The sequence below is a fragment of the Tursiops truncatus genome, chromosome 5 (genome assembly GCF_011762595.2).
Source record: "Tursiops truncatus isolate mTurTru1 chromosome 5, mTurTru1.mat.Y, whole genome shotgun sequence".
Classification (NCBI taxonomy): Eukaryota; Metazoa; Chordata; class Mammalia; order Artiodactyla; family Delphinidae; genus Tursiops; species Tursiops truncatus.
Window position 1 is genome coordinate 92,046,125 of NC_047038.1, and position 17,590 is coordinate 92,063,714.

Genomic DNA, 17,590 nt, shown 5'->3' on the forward strand with positions numbered 1-17,590 from the left:
TTGTAGGTTGAAATATTTATGTGAGATGGGGGGAAAATGATTTGGCCGATGATTGCATACAGTGCCCGTGCTGGCTGCCTAAGGGGCCAGTCCTGTCTCCAGCCTTTTTATTTTTTTATTTTTTTGGCTGCGCTGGGTCTTCGTTGCTGCGCGCGGGCTTTCTCTAGTTGCGGTGAGCGGGGGCTACTCTTCGTTGCGGCGCGTGGGCTTCTCATTGCGGTGGCTTCTCTTGTTGTGGAGCACGGGCTCTACAGCGCAGGCTCAGCAGTTGTGGTGCACGGGCTTAGTTGCTCCGCGGCATGTGGGATCTTCCCGGACCAGGGCTCGAACCCGTGTCCCCTTCATTGGCAGGCGGATTCTTAACCACTGCGCCACCAGGGAAGCCCTTCAGCCCTCCTTTCGACTCATGACCCCTCTCCCATCACCACCTGGTTGCACCTTCCACGCACCCCTGTCTGGTATGTCTCTGTGTAGGTGAGCGCTGTGGTCCCCACGCTGCCAGGGACTTGTTCCCGTGTCTCTGATCTTTTCCTCCCACCACCTGCTCCAGCATCAGAGAAGACTTGGGGAGGGGAAGGGCAAAAATGTGCCTCTTTCCAAGTGTAAATCTTACGGTACGTAAATTATATCACAATAAAGATGTTTAAAAAAAGAATCATGGGGCTTCACTGCCACAACAGTGAGAGGCCCGCGTACTGCAAAAAAAAAAAAAAAGTATTTTTCCAGAATCTGCGGTACAGTGGAAGCCCAGGGACTTCCCATGGTAGTGATGGATTTCACTGGTGTAATACAGGCTGTGCAGGAGCTAAAAGTTGGATCCAAAGTACTTTTAAAACATTTTTTTAAATTAAAGTATAGTTGATTTACAATGTTGTGTTAGTTTTTGGTGTACAACAAAGTGATTCTGTTTTGTATAGGTTATACGTTACGACAAGATATTGAATGTAGTTCCCTGTGCTATAGTGTAGGACCTACTTGTTTATCTTTTTATTATATACAGTAGTTTGTATCTGCTAATCCCAAACTCCTAATTTATCCCTCCCCACTCTCCTGTTCGGTAACCATAAGTTTATTTTCTATGGCCAAAGTGTGTTTTGAATCACCAATTTAAAGTGATGTTTCATGCAGGAGTGGAGGGATCTGGTCCACACTTATGAGATTTCACCTGACCCTGAGCACTTAGAAAACAAGATAAAGCAGCAGCAGGAGAGGAGGTCTTATCTATTCTGCCTACCGAGCTCCTGGCTGTGTCCTCAGCTGATACTTCTTACTTCCTCAACATGGTGGCAGCGGCAATATGCTTGCTAAGCTGTAAGGACTGACCACGTTGTTTAAAGCTTAAGTTCTGACTATCACCTGCTTCCACCTAAAACTAGACTCCTACAGGACATTAGGACACAGGACAGGCAACATTAGCCTCCCTGCTTCTTACATCTAGCAACAATGTGTGTGGGTACCTCTCTGGCTGTGTGGCAGGTATATATATATTTGTACATGCTTGTGATACCATAGTGAAAACAAAATACAATTTTTTTTTTTGCGGTACGCGGGCCTCTCACTGTTGTGGCCTCTCCCGCCGCGGAGCACAGGCTCCACACGCGCAGGCTCAGCAGCCATGGCTCACGGGCCCAGCCGCTCCGCGGGCATGTGGGATCTTCCCGGACCGCGGCACGAACCTGTGTCCTCTGCATCGGCAGGGGGACTCTCAACCACTGCGCCACCAGGGAAGCCCCAAAATACAATTTTAAGGGAGATAATACCTTGGGGAGGGGGAGCCTGTCCATGAAGATATCTGTAAAGAGGCCTATTTAGTTGTTGCTGTAGCCCCTAATGGCTTCTGCATTCTGCCGGTATATTACAAAGAACACAGACAAGTAAAGGCAAATAATATTAACTCTATGGGAACTGAGGCTTCTACTTCCTACCTAATTAAGCATTCTCTTTTCTGTGTCTATATGTGTATCGCCTTAAATATAGAACCTGAAATTTTAACAGGCATTTTGCTTGAGAAGTAATAAAGCCAATCTCAAACCTTACTGTTATTTTAATCACTGGAGATGACATGTGAAAGCAATTAAGAAAGGTACTCTCTAGGAAAAAAGAAAATCTTACCTCCCTTGAAAGAGGCTGGAAAAGCCTTTGAAGAAAGATGGAGCTGAAAATAGCACATAGCTTCCTTAAGAATATTAAATGGGCGCCCCTATCTTATCCTAATGCAAAACAAATGCAAATGTACATATTGCCTAAGACCCCCAAGTTTGCAAAGCTGAATCCAAAATCTGAAAGATCACAGTCATAACCACTGAATAATCACCTGTCTCTCATCTAGAAAAGATGCTCCTGGAAACAAAAGAACTGGGAAGGGAGGTTTCAACAGCATTAGCGTTCAGCAACAACCTGAAATTCTCTGGTTGATTTATACTGAAAAAGGACACACTCTCCGTGGATGGTTATTTTCCTTGTAATGTGAGGTGCTTTTTAAAAAAAAAAAAAAGTGAACTTTTTACCTTGCTTCTTCATTCGTGCTTCATTTGATCAATTACTAACTATATAGCCCCTGAAAAGCGAGCGCGGGCTTCTTGAAGTGGCTCTTTTCCTTTTGGCTCCCTCTTCATTTCAAAATGGGCGGGGAGGTGGAGTTAAGACACCTTTCTGACTGTGAACCGATAAAGCAGGGCCTGAGAGTGTGTGCGTCGGTCCCCTTAATACCACGAGGACCCGAGGACGCTGACTGCGGAGGGGCTAGCGGAGCCCGACTCTCGCAGCCCAGAATCCGTTTTCAAACCTTAGGGAGCCAGCGCTGCCATTGAAATGCAAATCTCGTCCTGAGCGTCCGGGCCAATCCGGGAGGCTTCCTGTGGGATTACCTGGTGGCGAGCGCCGAGCGAGCGCGGATCCTCCGGCGCGGCCCCTGCGGCCGGGGAGGCCTAGTGGTCGGGTTCCTCCCGCACCCTCCGGGCCCTTCGCCCGGGTTCACCCCCAGCAGCCGCGCGCCCCGGGCCCGCCGCACAGCAGCCGCTGTAGCCGGGGCGCAGCGCGCTGGGCGCGGCCGAGCCGCCCATTGTTGAGCGCGGCCGAGCCCAGCCGACTATGCCCCGCGCCGCCTCCTCGCAGCGGCGGCGAGGTTTGAACTTGGCGTCGGCCCGGAGCCCAGCGCGGCCCCGGGGGGAGGCGGCGGCTGCCCGGCCAGCGGCGATGGTGAGTGCGGGGCTCGGGTCCAATTCCCCTGGCCCTGTGTGGGTGGGGGGGGAGGGAGGGCGGGGGCCCGGCCGTTTGTTTTCTAAAGGGTGTCTATTTCGGTCCCTGCGGCGACTCTGGAAAATCCTGCCTGAGAGGATGGGTCCCCGGGCGGGCTTTCTCTGCCAGCTGCCGGCCTGATGGCGGGGTAGGTGGCGCGCTCCGAGGGTCTCCTGACACTCGTGGGTCTTGGCCTTTTTCTTCTTTTTAAAAATTTTGTTAGGAAGGCAGAAGGTGCCACTCCAAGAGGAAAAGAATTGCAGATTATTGACAGCGCGAAAACTTTTCAGAAGAAATGATCTGTGAAATATTTTAATTTTGATAAATTGCTTCCCACGAGGGCTCCTACTGAGTTTAGAACGACTTGCCTTTCTTAATGTTACTGGATTTGTTTCCGTAGGAAAGATCCCAAGTGTGCTTTTGAGGGGCATGCCTGCCCCTCCCCCCTTCCACTTGTTCCAGATCTTAAGGCGATTTCTTTTTAAAGTTGTGTTCTACTGTCATGCAGCAAAACTTAAATCATGAAAATGAAATTATACGTGACACATGCTTTACCCTGAGTTCCCAGAGAGATTAAAAGTGCTTTGCTGAGGAGTGGGAGAGAGGTTATAAAATTTCAATACATCCAGCATCCGGTGGGAGTTAGGGTGGGGTGTGACCATCTCTTTCTCTCCGATGTATTTCGGCGTTACTTATTTATTTGTTTGTTTATTTTAATCGTAGTATTGTGGTGCACTTCTGTGCATGGAGGCTTTTGAGAGGAAGGGAATGGGAGCCCACATGCGTATAATCTCCATGGAGAGATTGCTGTGAGACATCAGAGTGCAGCAGGAAATCTTAGCACAGGGGCTTCTAAAGATAGTTCTATGCGTCTCCTATTTCTAGCTAGTTAATATTTAAAGGCTAAATTATCGTTTCCAATTAAAAGCACATTGGTCAGACATATGGCTAAATCTTCCCTCAAATAATCTCACCAGAAGGTGGTTTACCTTTTAATTAATTTTGATGGTTAATGTTTGTCTTTTAAAATCTTTTTTTCATTATAAAAATATTACATGATTGCTGCAGAAAAGGTGGAATATACAGAACTAAGAAGGAAGTAAACTGTTTATAACAATAACATTTACGTTCTATTTGCTAAGGCCTAGTTTTTCATGGAAGCCTAGTTATTTGAAAACTTTGCAGCTGTGAACTTTTTAAAACTGCTAACAAACCTGGTTTAGGAGCTTAAATTAGGAATTGACAAGAAAACAAATTTGTACTTTAGAAAATGTTATAACCAACAATAACTTATTCACATGGTTCATGGTTCAAATAAACAGAATTTATTGTGGCACTTTCTCTTGAATCAACTTTCCACATCTGCTCCAGACAAATGGTTTCTGTTTGTATAGCCTGTTTTGTAAATACATCTCTACCATGAAGGCAAAGTGCCCAGACACATACCCCTTTCCAGTGCTTGTAGCTAGGCTCATAGAGTTAATATTTTTATTGGTTTCTGCATCAGAACTTCCTCACCGTACGCTTGATAAAACCCTGGAGAAGGTTACCAAGGGACGTTGTAGAGAATTTACTTCCCTGGAGATTTTAAGAATAGGATAGGCATCCATCTGCCTAGGATGGCTTCAGTGCAGTACTGTTTGGATAAAGGAAGGCTCGGTCACCTCTCAGAACCCCCAAACTGAGGAATTCTAAACAAATTTCAGTCCTCGATAACCTGGGACCAAAGGAAATAAAGAAAACACCTGAGCCCAGGATGTGGTGAAGCCCTGTTTTGATTTTGATGTAAAACAAAGATTCTCCTTTGGTAAGAAAGATTGTAAATTGTCTTCAGGACTTGCCAGTCCTTTTCTATTGATGGATACAAAATCAACAATGATTTATTTACTTTCTAAGAAGTTCTAGGTTGAGGATAGTGTAAGTTCTGTAACTTAAAGTAAATGAATGAATTGATTCATGGGAATTAAAAGTTCTGCCTCCCAAGGCCGGAAGGGGTGTGTGTGTGTGTGTGTGTGTGTGTGTAATAAACCGTGGAGCTAAGGTTGGTGTGCCTGAGAGCTTTCTCTACTTGGACCCAACCTTCTTTTCAGGCTCCTATCTTGTGTGTTCAATCTGGTTACATTTTTACATCAACATCTTGCTTTCTCGTAAAATTTATTCTTGGCTTTCCATTTCCAATGGAGAAACTATGTAGTGCTTTCACCAAAACCAAGTATTCCTGTAACTTCTATTGGAGGCTGCCCCCCTGAGCTCCAGCTGTGCTGCTGTATTGCTGGTGATTTTCAGAAGGTCAGGATTTCATGGGTTGCTGCTTCCTCCGCCCTCCTGTTTGACAGAAGTATCCTGTAATTCTAGCCACCGTGTGACCTCAATTGCAGTGACACCTTCCTCCCTTTCCGTGGTCACTTGATGAGGAACGCCCCCCCCCCGCCCCCCGCCCTCCCTGCAGGATCAGTGGGAAGGGTTCACTTTCTAGGAAAGGTCATGTCAAAAAGAAAATGGGAAGTCAGGAGTCTCCTGGCTGGGCAGTTTTTCACTCCACCTCACACCCTTCAGCTTGTCCTATTTCTCCATGCATGCCAAGCATGTTTTCTTATGCTATGGTAACGCCCAAGAAGGAATAGGAGTATGAACAGTGGTCTTCATTTGTTCAACAAATGTGGGAGGTAGCCCAGCAACTGGAGATGGGTCCTCTGCCCTCAGGGAACATGTCGTATTAAAGGAGAAATCAAACAGGTTAATAAGCTAGTGTCATTCGCAGGGAGTAGAGTACAGGGGTTAAGAACTTGGGTTTGTTGTAAAGTTAAACATACATCGACCCTGTGACTTAACATATCCACGCCTAGCTGTTTACCCAAGTTGATGAAAACAAATGTCCACTAAGAGACTTGGACAGAGTGGCCATAGCAACCTTATTCGTAATTGCCAGCAGCTGGGAACAGCCCTATGTCCATCAACAAGAAAATGGATAAACTGTGGTACAGCCATACGAATGGAATACTACTTGACAATCAAAAGGGATGAACTTGGGATACATACAACAGCCAGGACGAATCTCAACCATTATGTTAAACTGAAAGGAGCCAGACACAAAAAGGATACACAAACAGTTCTATTTATGAAGTACTAGAATAGGCAAAACTAATCTGTGACCGCAGAAGTTAGTGGTTGCTTGGGATAGGTGGCAGGGTGGGGGAGAGTTTGAGTAGAAAGAGGTAAGAAGAGACTTTCTGGAGCCATAGAAATGTTCTGTGTCTTTATTTGCATGATGGTTACACAGTGTCTAACTCCATGGAACTGAACACTTAAGACATGTATTTTATTGTATGAGAAGCATTAGCTCAATTAGAAGAAGAACTTAAGTCCTAGGGATAGATAAGGGTATACATCCCATCTCTGCTTGTAGGTTTACGTTACCTTGGGCAAGTTATTAAATGCCTCTGAACCCGGAAACGTTGGAAAGGAATAAAACATCTCCTTCATATAGGGTGGTTGTAAGGATTGAGTTAGATAATGAAAGTATTTAGCTTAGTTAAGGACTCAATAAGTGTCAGCTAATAATTCCATGTACTGTGATAAATATGTGGTTTTGGTGTTAATGATAAAGTTATTTGCACTTTTTGCGAAAGCCGTCTCATTTGTTTACGATTATGTAACATATTAACCGATATCCTTAGCATTGTAGGTGTCTTCATTTTAATGGGTCCTTTTTCGAGGTTGTAGGGAGTTTAAATTTAAAGTTCTTGCCTATCTGATCAAAATACCAGTGGGGCTTTGCTTTGCCAACAGAGGTAAACCTCAAAGAAAGGAGATACTCACTAGGTAAACCCCTCTTTATTTATTTATTTATTTTGGCTGCGTTGGGTCTTCGTTGCTGCGCGCCGGCTTTCTCTAGTTGCGGCGAGCGGGGCTACTCTTCGTCGCGGTGCACGGGCTCCTCATTGCGGTGGCTTCTCTTGTCGCGTAGCATGGGCTCTAGGCACACGGGCTTCAGTAGTTGTGACGCGCGGGCTCTAGAGCGTAGGCTCAGTAGTTGCGGCGCACAGGCTTAGTCGTTCCCCAGCATGTGGGATCTTCCTGGACCAGGGATCGAACCCGTGTCTCCTTCGTTGGCAGGTGGATTCTTAACCACTGCACCACCAGGGAAGTCCCATAAATCCCTCTTTTTCTGAGGACTGATTTAGTGGTAGCAGTTGAAGCTGAACTCCCAGATTAGGCTCACAGCATTCACAGAATCCAGGTGAAAGGTTTACATATTATAAACTCTTTCCAGCCATGTAGGGGGAAAAGAAAAAACGATCTCTGTATAATGTGCTTTTTTTTTTTTAAAGGGACACATTGTATAACTGGAATTTTCAGTAAAATGCCTTGCACAGAGTGGTAAATATAATACTAGTTTACTTAATCTATTAAGCTTCAATTATTTAGGTTCAACAGAGTGTTTGGGAAAGATGATATAAACTTTTCCAACTCCAACAGAGGCATTTTGTTTTTAGGTTGTTTTAATTCATTCACTAAACATTTATCCAATGTTTACTGAGAACATATTAGCCGCTGGGAATTCAATGATAAATAATAAGTCATTTTATACTCAAGGGTTCATAGCTGCCTTGATTGTGAATGTGAATGTGTGTCCATTTCTCTTGGACTTTTTTTCAGAGCAGAGGACTCTCTTAGGCTAGTTTTGTTGGCTTTTTTTTAAAGCCTCTTGCTTAAGGTGGAGGTTTAAAATCCTGGGGTCTTCTCACCCCCATTGGTACTATTTTCTTAAACACCAGAATTTCTTCTTCTTATCCTTACTAAAAATAACAACAAAATGGTCTCCTATAAAGGCAGTGTAGTGTCGTGGAAAGTGTCTTAGACTGTGGAAACAGAACCACCTGGGTTTGAATCTGAGCTCTACTACCTACTAGTGATTTAGGGTAAGTTCTTAAATTCTTTAAGCCTGAGTTTCCTCATCTGCAAAATGGTGATAAAAGAAGTATTAATATAGATCAGATTAGGCTGTTATAAGGATTAAATGACAAAATACATGTAAAAATAACTAGCCTGGCACCTGGTGGGTATTAATATCTATCGAGTACTTGCTAAGAGTAAAGCACTGTCTGAAGCTCTTCTTGTATCTTCCTTGCACTCCAATGAGGTAGGCACTGTTATTGCCCCCTTTAGAGGTGAGGAAACCCCCAAACACAGAAGAGATTAAATAGCTTGCTGAGGGCATGGAGGTGCCAGGGTTGGAACCCCACAAGATCTCTCAACTGAGGAGGTTCATAATAGATGTCAGTTACTTTTCCCTTTTAGGTAAAATTATTTTAAGATTTCATGATTGCAGGGAGAAAGTTACACCAATAAGTGGTGCTGGGGCGACCATTATGGGCTGTATGCAGGTGAACGCTGGTGATGGAGAATTGGTATGTTCTTAAGTGGTCGATGGACCTACTTTCAACTTTGTGGAGCGGGGCTTACAGCAGAGGCGCTCATAAACATGTCAGGGTCTTTCCCCAGCCCCTCAGCAGTCTTCCTGTGAATGGCCCTCTCTGGCCTGTGAACGGAAAATGTGGATTTGGCCTAGACTTTGTGGAGCCCGTGTAGGGATTGACATAGGTGTGATCTTATCTTGGTCTCCACCGGAAGGCAGGGTGAGAAGTGTGCTCCAGAGCCCTGAAAGTAAGAGGAACAGTAGGTCCTTGTTGCTTATTTATTTTATGTATAGTAGTGTGTACCTGTTAGAATATATATGCGTATACACACACACACACACACACACACACACACATATATACACATAACTGAATCACTTTGCTGTACACCTGAAACTAACACAGCATTGTAAATCAACTATACTTCCAAAAAATAAGAGGAACAGTAAACTGTTACCCCGGGATATTTTGTGTTCCCCATTTTCGTGGCTTTTCCTCAACTGCCAGATTCTGGAGAACCCTGAGTTAGAACTTTAAATAAGAAGAAATCCCAAGTGGTAGATTGAGAACCCTACTGATTTAATGCAGACATACAAAGTCACATCGGCCAATTAAAATAACATGTGGATGCCTCAGGGGGAAGCGTCGTTAAATATCTCTACAGACACGATTCCCTGTTTAGATATGAGCCTTTTCACTTAATCCCCACCCTGCCCCACCAGAGTACAGGTTTTTGTGCAAGATTCTCTGTATTAATGTTCTCAACACCCATGCCTCTCCTCTGCAGCGTAGCTTGACAGCCGGCATCTCAGGACCATTTCCTCAGTCGCCCAGGTCTGTTTAAGACACGCCAGAAAGCCCCCCAGCAAGCAGAGTGGGTGCCGCTGGGGGCAGTGGGCTGAGGCCAGGGGGCATGAGGAGGAGCCCCTTTGCAAAGTGCTGCTTGTATTAGAAGGAGTGTCACCATGTACCAGTTTTGTCCACCCAAGTGAGCCACGTTATCTCAGGGCAAAGTTCCTGGCAGACGAGACTTCTGGGGCTCCGCTCTCTGAAGGGGAGAAAAGAAATCTGGAGGAAGAACCTACAGGGGTCTTGGCACTCTGGTTGTCGCTGACCCCTCGAGGCTGCTTGGCTCTGTGCAAGCTCCACCTGTCGCTAGTCTGATCCACAGTAACTGTGCTCAGCTAAAGTTAGGAGAATCGCAGGACTGTCCCTTGAAGTCCCACTCTGCCTGTTCACCATCGCCTCCAGCCTCTTTCCCTCAACTTGAAGCCCTTTGTATCAGTTCCCATGGTTACCTCTTCACCACTAGCAGCTGGAATTCCACAGTGGGAGGAGGCCGCCTCCCCTCGGAGCCAGGTCTGTCTGGGGCGGAGGCCCCCGATCCGCCACTGGTTCATGACATGGGGTCACAGTCCGGTACCTTCTCTTTGTCGTGGATTCTGTACCTTTCCCAGGCTTGGCATGCTGGCGTTCTAGTGGGAGGGGAGACCAGGGGTGATGCACGGCTCACAGTGTATTTCCTGCCCTCGGCTGGCCCGCCGGCTGCCGCCTCCTGTATGTTGGTGCCCAGGGGAGGGGGTAGGACCTGCTCTGCCCAATCAGATAAAGATGACCACTCACTTTCCCACCTGCTTTCGCTTCGGCTTTTGTGCCCAGTACCACCTGTTTATGCGTAGTTGACATTCACAAGACCAGGCTCTGGTCTGGAAGGAATTGGTGTCCAAGGCCAGTTTTCCTCCAGCCTGGAGGACCAGGTGGGCACAGGAAACTGGGGGATCATGTGGGGACCTGAGGTTCAAGAGCAGAACATGACTCGCTCAGAGTTTGTCTTGAAGCTGTCACTTTAGATACCATCTGAGGCCCAAATTCGTTCTCATTTAGGGTTCCACAGGCCCCAGAGCGGAAACAGGAATGGTTAACTACGAGTGGAAATTAACCAGCCCCGGTGGGAAAGGTGAGGAGAAGTGGCTACCAATAGAAGCCACCGCAGATCGTCGCTCCTGAGGAAGCCAGCACTGGAAGAATTGTTGTGCTTTTCCTGGGATCAGGCAGCTCTGTTTTCTAGAGTTTGTTCCGTCTGCAGATATCTGAGCCCCGAGGTGATATGGCTGTTGTAGGTCGTGGTCAAGGGCGTGCCTTGGAGCCTTTTAGTGTGTTGGGTCTGTGTTTTACCGCTCTACTTGTGATCTCGAGCGATTTATTTAAATTACCTGTGCCTCAGTTTCATTTTCTGTGAAGAGGGAGGACACTCCTGAGGGTTATTATGAGGATTGCATTTGTTATGTAAAAATACTTCGTAAAGTGTAAAGTCCAACACGGGTGTCAATTGGGAATACTTTTTAATGATGTTTTGAGACTGCCATGCTAAGCTAAAGACAGATTTATGTCAGTCCCACTTTTGTGTTATGTATGTCAGTGGGTCCACAATTCCCTGGAGAGGATAGGGTAGTGTTGGGGTGAGTGGGGACACACAGGATTTTTAAAAAGAAAAGAAAAGAAAAAAAGAACTCTGGACTGTATTACACTAACCCTATAGTCATCAAAGGAAAGGAAAAATGGTGGGGATAAGTAGAAACTTAGCCAGTGGAACCATAGTTACAAACACCTTGAAAAGGTGTATTGTAAACCACAAACAATTACTTTTCCACAAATTGACTGCAATTTGGTACCTTGCCTTCCATTTAAAATGTGCTTCCAAAGAGTATAAAGCAACAGCCAGGGGAAAGCTTGGGAGACAGAGTCCTACTTTGGATAATAGCAAAGGTTGGAAACATTTAGGTTTGAGATTTGGAGGCATTTAAATAGCATGGAATGTCTATTATCTACCCTAAAAAGCAGAAAGAATCTTGGATATTGTGGACACAAATGCAGTTGGCATGAGCTTAAAAAAAGTGCATGTGAGCTTCTTTCTAAGACCCAGTAATCCTCTTGGGCAAAGTAAGGATTAGGCCTCCCTCACAAACAAGGGGGTGAGTTCATTTTTGCTAAGATTCCTCAGCTGTTGCCAAATTTAGCCAGGGACCTATTTTCTCCCAATGAATGACCACGTCCATTTACATTTTTAACGTCTACCCCCTCTTCTCCAGGCAGGTCTAGGACAGGAGCAACTTATTTGCAAGTAGATGGGAGAGAGACCCTGTCTCCCACAGACCGCATTGCCATCCCAGGGACCTTAGAGCCAGAGCCCCTCCACCCACTTCTGCCTGCAGGAGGGCAGGAGTCTCTCTCCCCAGAGCCTGACGTAGGAGGACTCCAGGGGCTAAAAAAAACTGGGCCCAAGCTCATCATGTTTTTAAAACAGCCATGCAGACACTTTTGCTGAGTGCCATCCCTACCCACTGCCTGAGGCTCCCTCTGGTGAGAGGAGGCCTCCAGAAGAATTCCTTAGGCCAATTCTGCCTTGATGTTCCAGGAACCATTTCTTTCACACTGGTTGCTGGGTCCTCTGCGCCAATCTGTTCCTAAGGGGCCCAGGTAATGCCCCATATTTCCTGTTCCTATATGCAAAAACCTCTACTGTGGCGTTAAATATTTATATCCCTCGCCAAAGGCTTTGGACATTTGCTGTTGCCCTTTTTAAGGAATTAAAGAGCCGATCGTTATAGCAGCATCCTGTCACACCCCTTGGGTGACTTCCCATATTCACCTCTCTCATGTAGGTCACTTAGATCAAATGATAATAGCTCCTGTCTTGTAGTGATTATCACATGCCCGGCTTACTAGTCCCATAGCCGCGTCACCAGGCACATCATACTCTGTCCCCTTTTTACAGAAGAGGCCCTGAGGCTCAGACAGAATAGTGGCAGAGCTCAGATTGGAACCCAAGTTGATCTGGCTTCAAATTCTTTGTGTGTCTCTCCAGCAAGGCTGGAAGTCAGAAATTGTCTTCTATTCTGCATAGATTCCAGCTTGGAATCTGCGTGTAGAAAGTGCTCATTACTTGTGGACGGAGATACTTGAGAAATCGTTTTCTCACTCAGGATTTGTCATTTATGCCCCTTTCCCCCCTTGGTTTGTAGACTGTTAACGGTAAAAGGAACCCTAAAGTACATCTGTACCAACCCAGTGCAGGCCTCCTGGCCGCCGCTCCAGTACTATTTCCCTCTATAATAGTTCGTGCATATATGGCCGTTTTTGGTGTCTACTTAGCCATCCAAACTCCTTTTCCCTAATGTTTTGTGGAAATAAGGGAGGAAGTATTACCAAATCTATTTTCCTGTGTTACTTCCACTGTGTCGATTTATTTTTTCTTTTCATAATTGAGATTTTATTGGTTGTTTTGAGGATGAGTACACAGACATTTCAGTTTGCACACAATTCTTAATATATGTACCAAAAATCTAAAAGATTGTGTAGTTGTGATTCTCTTCTGAACAGTTATTCCGGCGACTTTCCAGCTTAAAATTCGGAGGCAAATTTTCCTTAACAGGATATCAAGTACCAATATGTTTAAATTTTGACATGCTGTTATATCGTAAGTTACACTAATTCATGATTTAATACCATATACACCACACACTTAAATTTTCAGTTGTTCGTAGCACATTTACAAAGTTACTAGGAAAACTGGATGACCATGACCGAAGATGTTACAGAGTGCACAAAATTCTGACAAGGAGAGCCAAGATCAAGGAGTGGTTTGCTTTAGGAAACAATTCTACCAAAAACAACTTGGGAAGAGATGTAATTTAAAGTGTTCAAGACATATTACATGCACTACTGACTCCAAATAAGTATGCTTTGTATTATAGGATATAAAAATTACCCCCGTCTATGGAATGTTAAGTTGACACCCAAGATAATCAAAGCCTCCCATGTTCAATATCCCACTATCTTCTGGCTGTACCGAAAAATAAACAGTCAGCAACTGATTTCACCTCTTTAAAAATGGGATGAGGTGGGATTCCCTCCTTCTTAAAAATGTTTCTACAGCTACTAAAAAACTTGCATTTACAAAATAGTTGATAAAAACTTTCCTCTGGAGTATACAGGAAGGGAGACAGGGACCACTGATAAGACCGGGTGTATGATATTAATCAGACTCGGCTTCTTTCTCTGCTGCTTCATCGGGGAGGCTGGACTCTCCTTGTTTGTAGTTTCTCCGTTTTCTGCTGGTCCATCTTCTTTAGTCTCTTGTTTAGCCACTTTGGCCTGTTTTCCCTTTGCTCCCCTTTCCCCTTTTGTTTACACTTTTTGGTCTGAAGATTTACCCTTTCCTGCCACCTTTTTTAGCTTGTTTCCACTTTCTCAGGAGCTGGTCTCCTCTTGGGCTCCTCCTTCGCTGAGCCCTGGGTGGATCTGACCTTCCTCTTGGGCATCGTGGAGGCAGGGTGGGCATGTGCCAGGTGCACCGAGAGCCTTCACAAAGCTGGGCTGCCTGGCCACTGCCCAAGCTGCTGGGACCCCCGCCATGTTGCTTCTTGTTCTCTTTCCTGCTCTTCTCATCTCTAGTAGATCCTCTCCAACATGCTCTCCTAGAGGTCGTAACTGGTACTACACCGTGCTGTGTGGTCTGGGAGAGGGAGGTCTTAGGCATTTGGACTGGGAGATTTTCTTGTCTAAATAGGCTTGTCACCATTGCAAGCCTGATGCCTAATCCATTGTGTGGTCCCTGGTTGAACCTTAGCGATTGTTGACTGAGTGAATGGATGATTGGGCTGGGTGTAGCAGTGTGCTCTGAGTCTCACCATGAAGCGTGTCCTGTATCAACAGGAAGTTCCGGGTCAAGGTGCAGTCTGGGTGGCATGGGGGAGGAGCCCTCCAAAATCTGGTCTCATCATTTCTCTAGAGCTAGGGACATTTGGGCTAGGGCCAGAGAGGGGACCCGTCTGAGCAGTAGCCGTCAGTAACTTTTGACTTTCTTCTGAAGAAGCTTTCCCTTTAAAGAAGCTTTGGTATTGTTTGTCACCTGTGTCAGAGGATTTTTAGGATTGTAGACTCTAAAGGCAGTATGATATGAAAGAGCGAGCATGCAAGTTAGAGTTAGGGACCCTGCCTTCATGGAGCTTACAAGTCCTGAGCTCACGCAAGTAACTATCCCTGTCTGAGGCTGTCTCTACATCTGTTAAGTGGGGATAAATAATACCTGCCGTTCTGGCCCTTTAGCATTATTATGAGGGCCAAATGGACTCATGCACAGAAGGTACTTTCAAGCTATAATGGATAATATTAAAGTATGGAACTGTTATGTTTCTTTGGACACTAGGGAGAGGAGAGGGTGGGAGGGAAGAAAGACAGAGGCCTCACTTTCTTAAGACGATTTCATCACCTGATACTGGTTTCCCAGAAATCTTGCTTCCTCCTCCAGGTATTTTTCCATGGTTGTGAGGGATCCCAAAGGAAACCCTCCACCAGCGTGAAGTCTTTTCACTGCCCAGATTTACTCCCAGGGTAGGTAGCTCCACTGCCATTTCCCGACAAAGGTTTTCCTTTAAAACTATGGAGAAATGAGACCCATTCTTGTAAGGAAAAAAAATAAGGCTAGTTTTGCTTTTTCTGATAGTTAAAATAATAAATGTTCATTGTAAACTATTTGCAAGGTCTAGAGAAAGAGAAGAAAAATATCACCCATGATCCTATCACCCAGTAGTAACATTCTGGTACTTTTGCTGGTCTTTTGTCTTCATTAGTATCTTTTTGTCTCATATGAATGGAAAAAGGGTCATGTGGCAGAAATGCCAGGCAGGTGTGGATTGGCATGTGGCTGATGCCTAAGAAAAAAGTAAGCAAAGTCCCGGGACCCTCAGAGGCATTTCATGAGGGGTGGCATGGTCTCCGGCCAGACTTCTTTCTACTTGTTTTCTTTCTTTTTGCTTTCTTTATCTATAAAATGAGGATCATTGCTGTCTCAAATGATAAAATTAATGAATAACTTTTTAAAGCACAGTATCTGGTACGTACTCTGCACCCAAGAAATGTAAGTTGCCTTTCTATCGGTAAGAAGTGAACGCTGCCAGGCACTGTTCTAAGTGCGTTACACATATTAATTCATTCAAGCCTCACAACTATCCTTTGATGCAGGTGTTAAGATTATCCTCACTTTATAGAGGAGGAAACTGAGACACGAGAGGTTGCGTGACCTGCCCAAAGTCAAACACCTACTAGGCGACAGAGCCAGAATAGGAACCCAAGCATCTGGGTGCGGAATCTACACTGTTCATTCAGAGTTACAGCCTGCTACTCACTAGAGTTGATTTGAGATCAGACTCAGTGTTTACGGCTAGGGCCAGATGCTCCAGTGGTAAAGATATCACCAGTTTAATATAAGCCCTTGCATGAGGGCCCTTGGTTTTCGTTTTGTTTTTTTTTTTTTTTTTTTTTTTTTGTGGCACGCGGGCCTCTCACTGCCGTGGCTTCTCCCATTGCGGAACACAGGCTCTGGACGCTCAGGCTCAGCGGCCATGGCTCACGGGCCCAGCCGCTCCGCGGCATGTGGGATCTTCCCGGACCGGGGCACGGTCCTGTGTCCCCTGCAGCGGCAGGCGGACTCTCAACCGCCGCGCCACCAGGGAAGCCCAGGCCCTTGGTTTTCTTATGCACTTGCCCTGGGCTAGCTATGTCATAGGGCCCAGTGGGTGGAGGAACTGAAGTCAAAAGTAAATCCAGAGCAGATTAAATATTTAATAGGTAGGTTAAAAGATCTGGCTAATCATTTGGCTTTTTCCCCTACCCACCCTTTTCCAGTCTCCGTGCAAGGCTGGCACAGAGGTCACGGGCTTAAGATCTGGAGATAGTTAGGCTTATGGTTTCAGAAAGAGTCAGAAATATGCTGACTGTCAGTGGTATAAATTGTACACTTGATCCATTTGGGAGGTTTCAGGGGAAATCAAGTGAGAAAAAGCATCAGCAAGAGGAACAGGAGGTACAGACAGACACAGGGCCGAGACATACAGAGCACAGCTATGCATGGCTGAAGGGTTAGGTATGGCCCCCCTGTAATAACCATGCTGCCGAACCAAGGTGGGTGAGCAGAAGGGTTTTTGAGGACAAGTAAAAGGCATGCCTATGATGGAATGCACTGGGTAGGATACAGGCCTGAGAGAGTGCAGTGTGAACAGCTTCCTAGATGGTAAGTCATCATTTAAAAAACAAGAAAGGAGAGTAATGAAGGGACAGTGACCTGAAAGGTTAAGTCTAAATACATAGGTACCAAAAGGCCAGCAATAGAAACAAGGAGCTTTTAAAGAAAGGGCAGTTCATTGAGAATGTCTGTGAAATCTTTGGTAAGTGCCCAGTCACCAGCAAATGAAGAACAGCTACGTTAGGCTAAGAAACAAACCTGAACCTACGGGCATCAGTTCTTAAAATCGTCCTCTGCACACTGAAGAAGCCGAGAATCCAGGCCCTCTCCGCCTCCCAGAGACTGAAGGGAAGAGTGCTGGGGAGCCTGAGGTGATGATACAAGAGGCCTGCTAACAGGATGCAGAGATGACGGTGGGACCAGTTTCCCGCGTGATGGATACAGAGTGGCACAAAGAGAAAATAGAAACCCAGGAAACCACAAACACGACTTTTCATGAAGCAGATCGTGAAAATGAATACACGCAAGCACCTAGCCTAAATCCAAAGGAATTTCTCCAGAGGGCTCTGAGGACAACTTAGCCCTGTATAAATGCAGGTCTGTCTGCTTCATCTCAAAAGGCATGCTGGCTGCTTCGAAACATAAGGCAGCGAAACTGCACTGAGCTGCACCAACTGTTTGTCGAAGGGCTTGGCCCGTGGTCCCCCAACACTGCTCTCGACTCCACGAAAGCAGCTGTTGATGACAGGGACCAAGAGTTAGAGCCGAATTCTACTTTCACAAAGAAATTGACTCACAACCTTATGTAGAAAGTGGCTATAAGGAAAGAGATCCCTACCTTCCCCCAAACATGTATTGGAAACAATTTAATGCCTTTAAGGGTTGAAGGGCAGAGAGCCCCACCTTGGGT

The 17,590-nt window shown here is 45.6% G+C and overlaps 1 protein-coding gene across 7 annotated transcripts in view; it reads left to right on the plus strand.

Annotated features, from left to right (window-relative positions):
• Window positions 1-17,590, plus strand: part of SHROOM3 (shroom family member 3) — a 322,222-nt gene that overhangs the window by 239,619 nt on the left and 65,013 nt on the right. Inside the window, exon 1 of one of the 7 annotated variants that reach the window (XM_019932752.3) lies at window positions 2,783-3,198. The exons of 5 other annotated variants lie outside the window; for them this stretch is intronic. The gene's annotated coding sequence lies outside the window, so the exon portion shown is untranslated. Of the gene's footprint in view, window positions 1-2,782; window positions 3,199-10,333; window positions 10,615-17,590 lie in introns of those variants that run through there. One more of the 7 variants, XM_073805370.1, reaches the window with a different exon arrangement.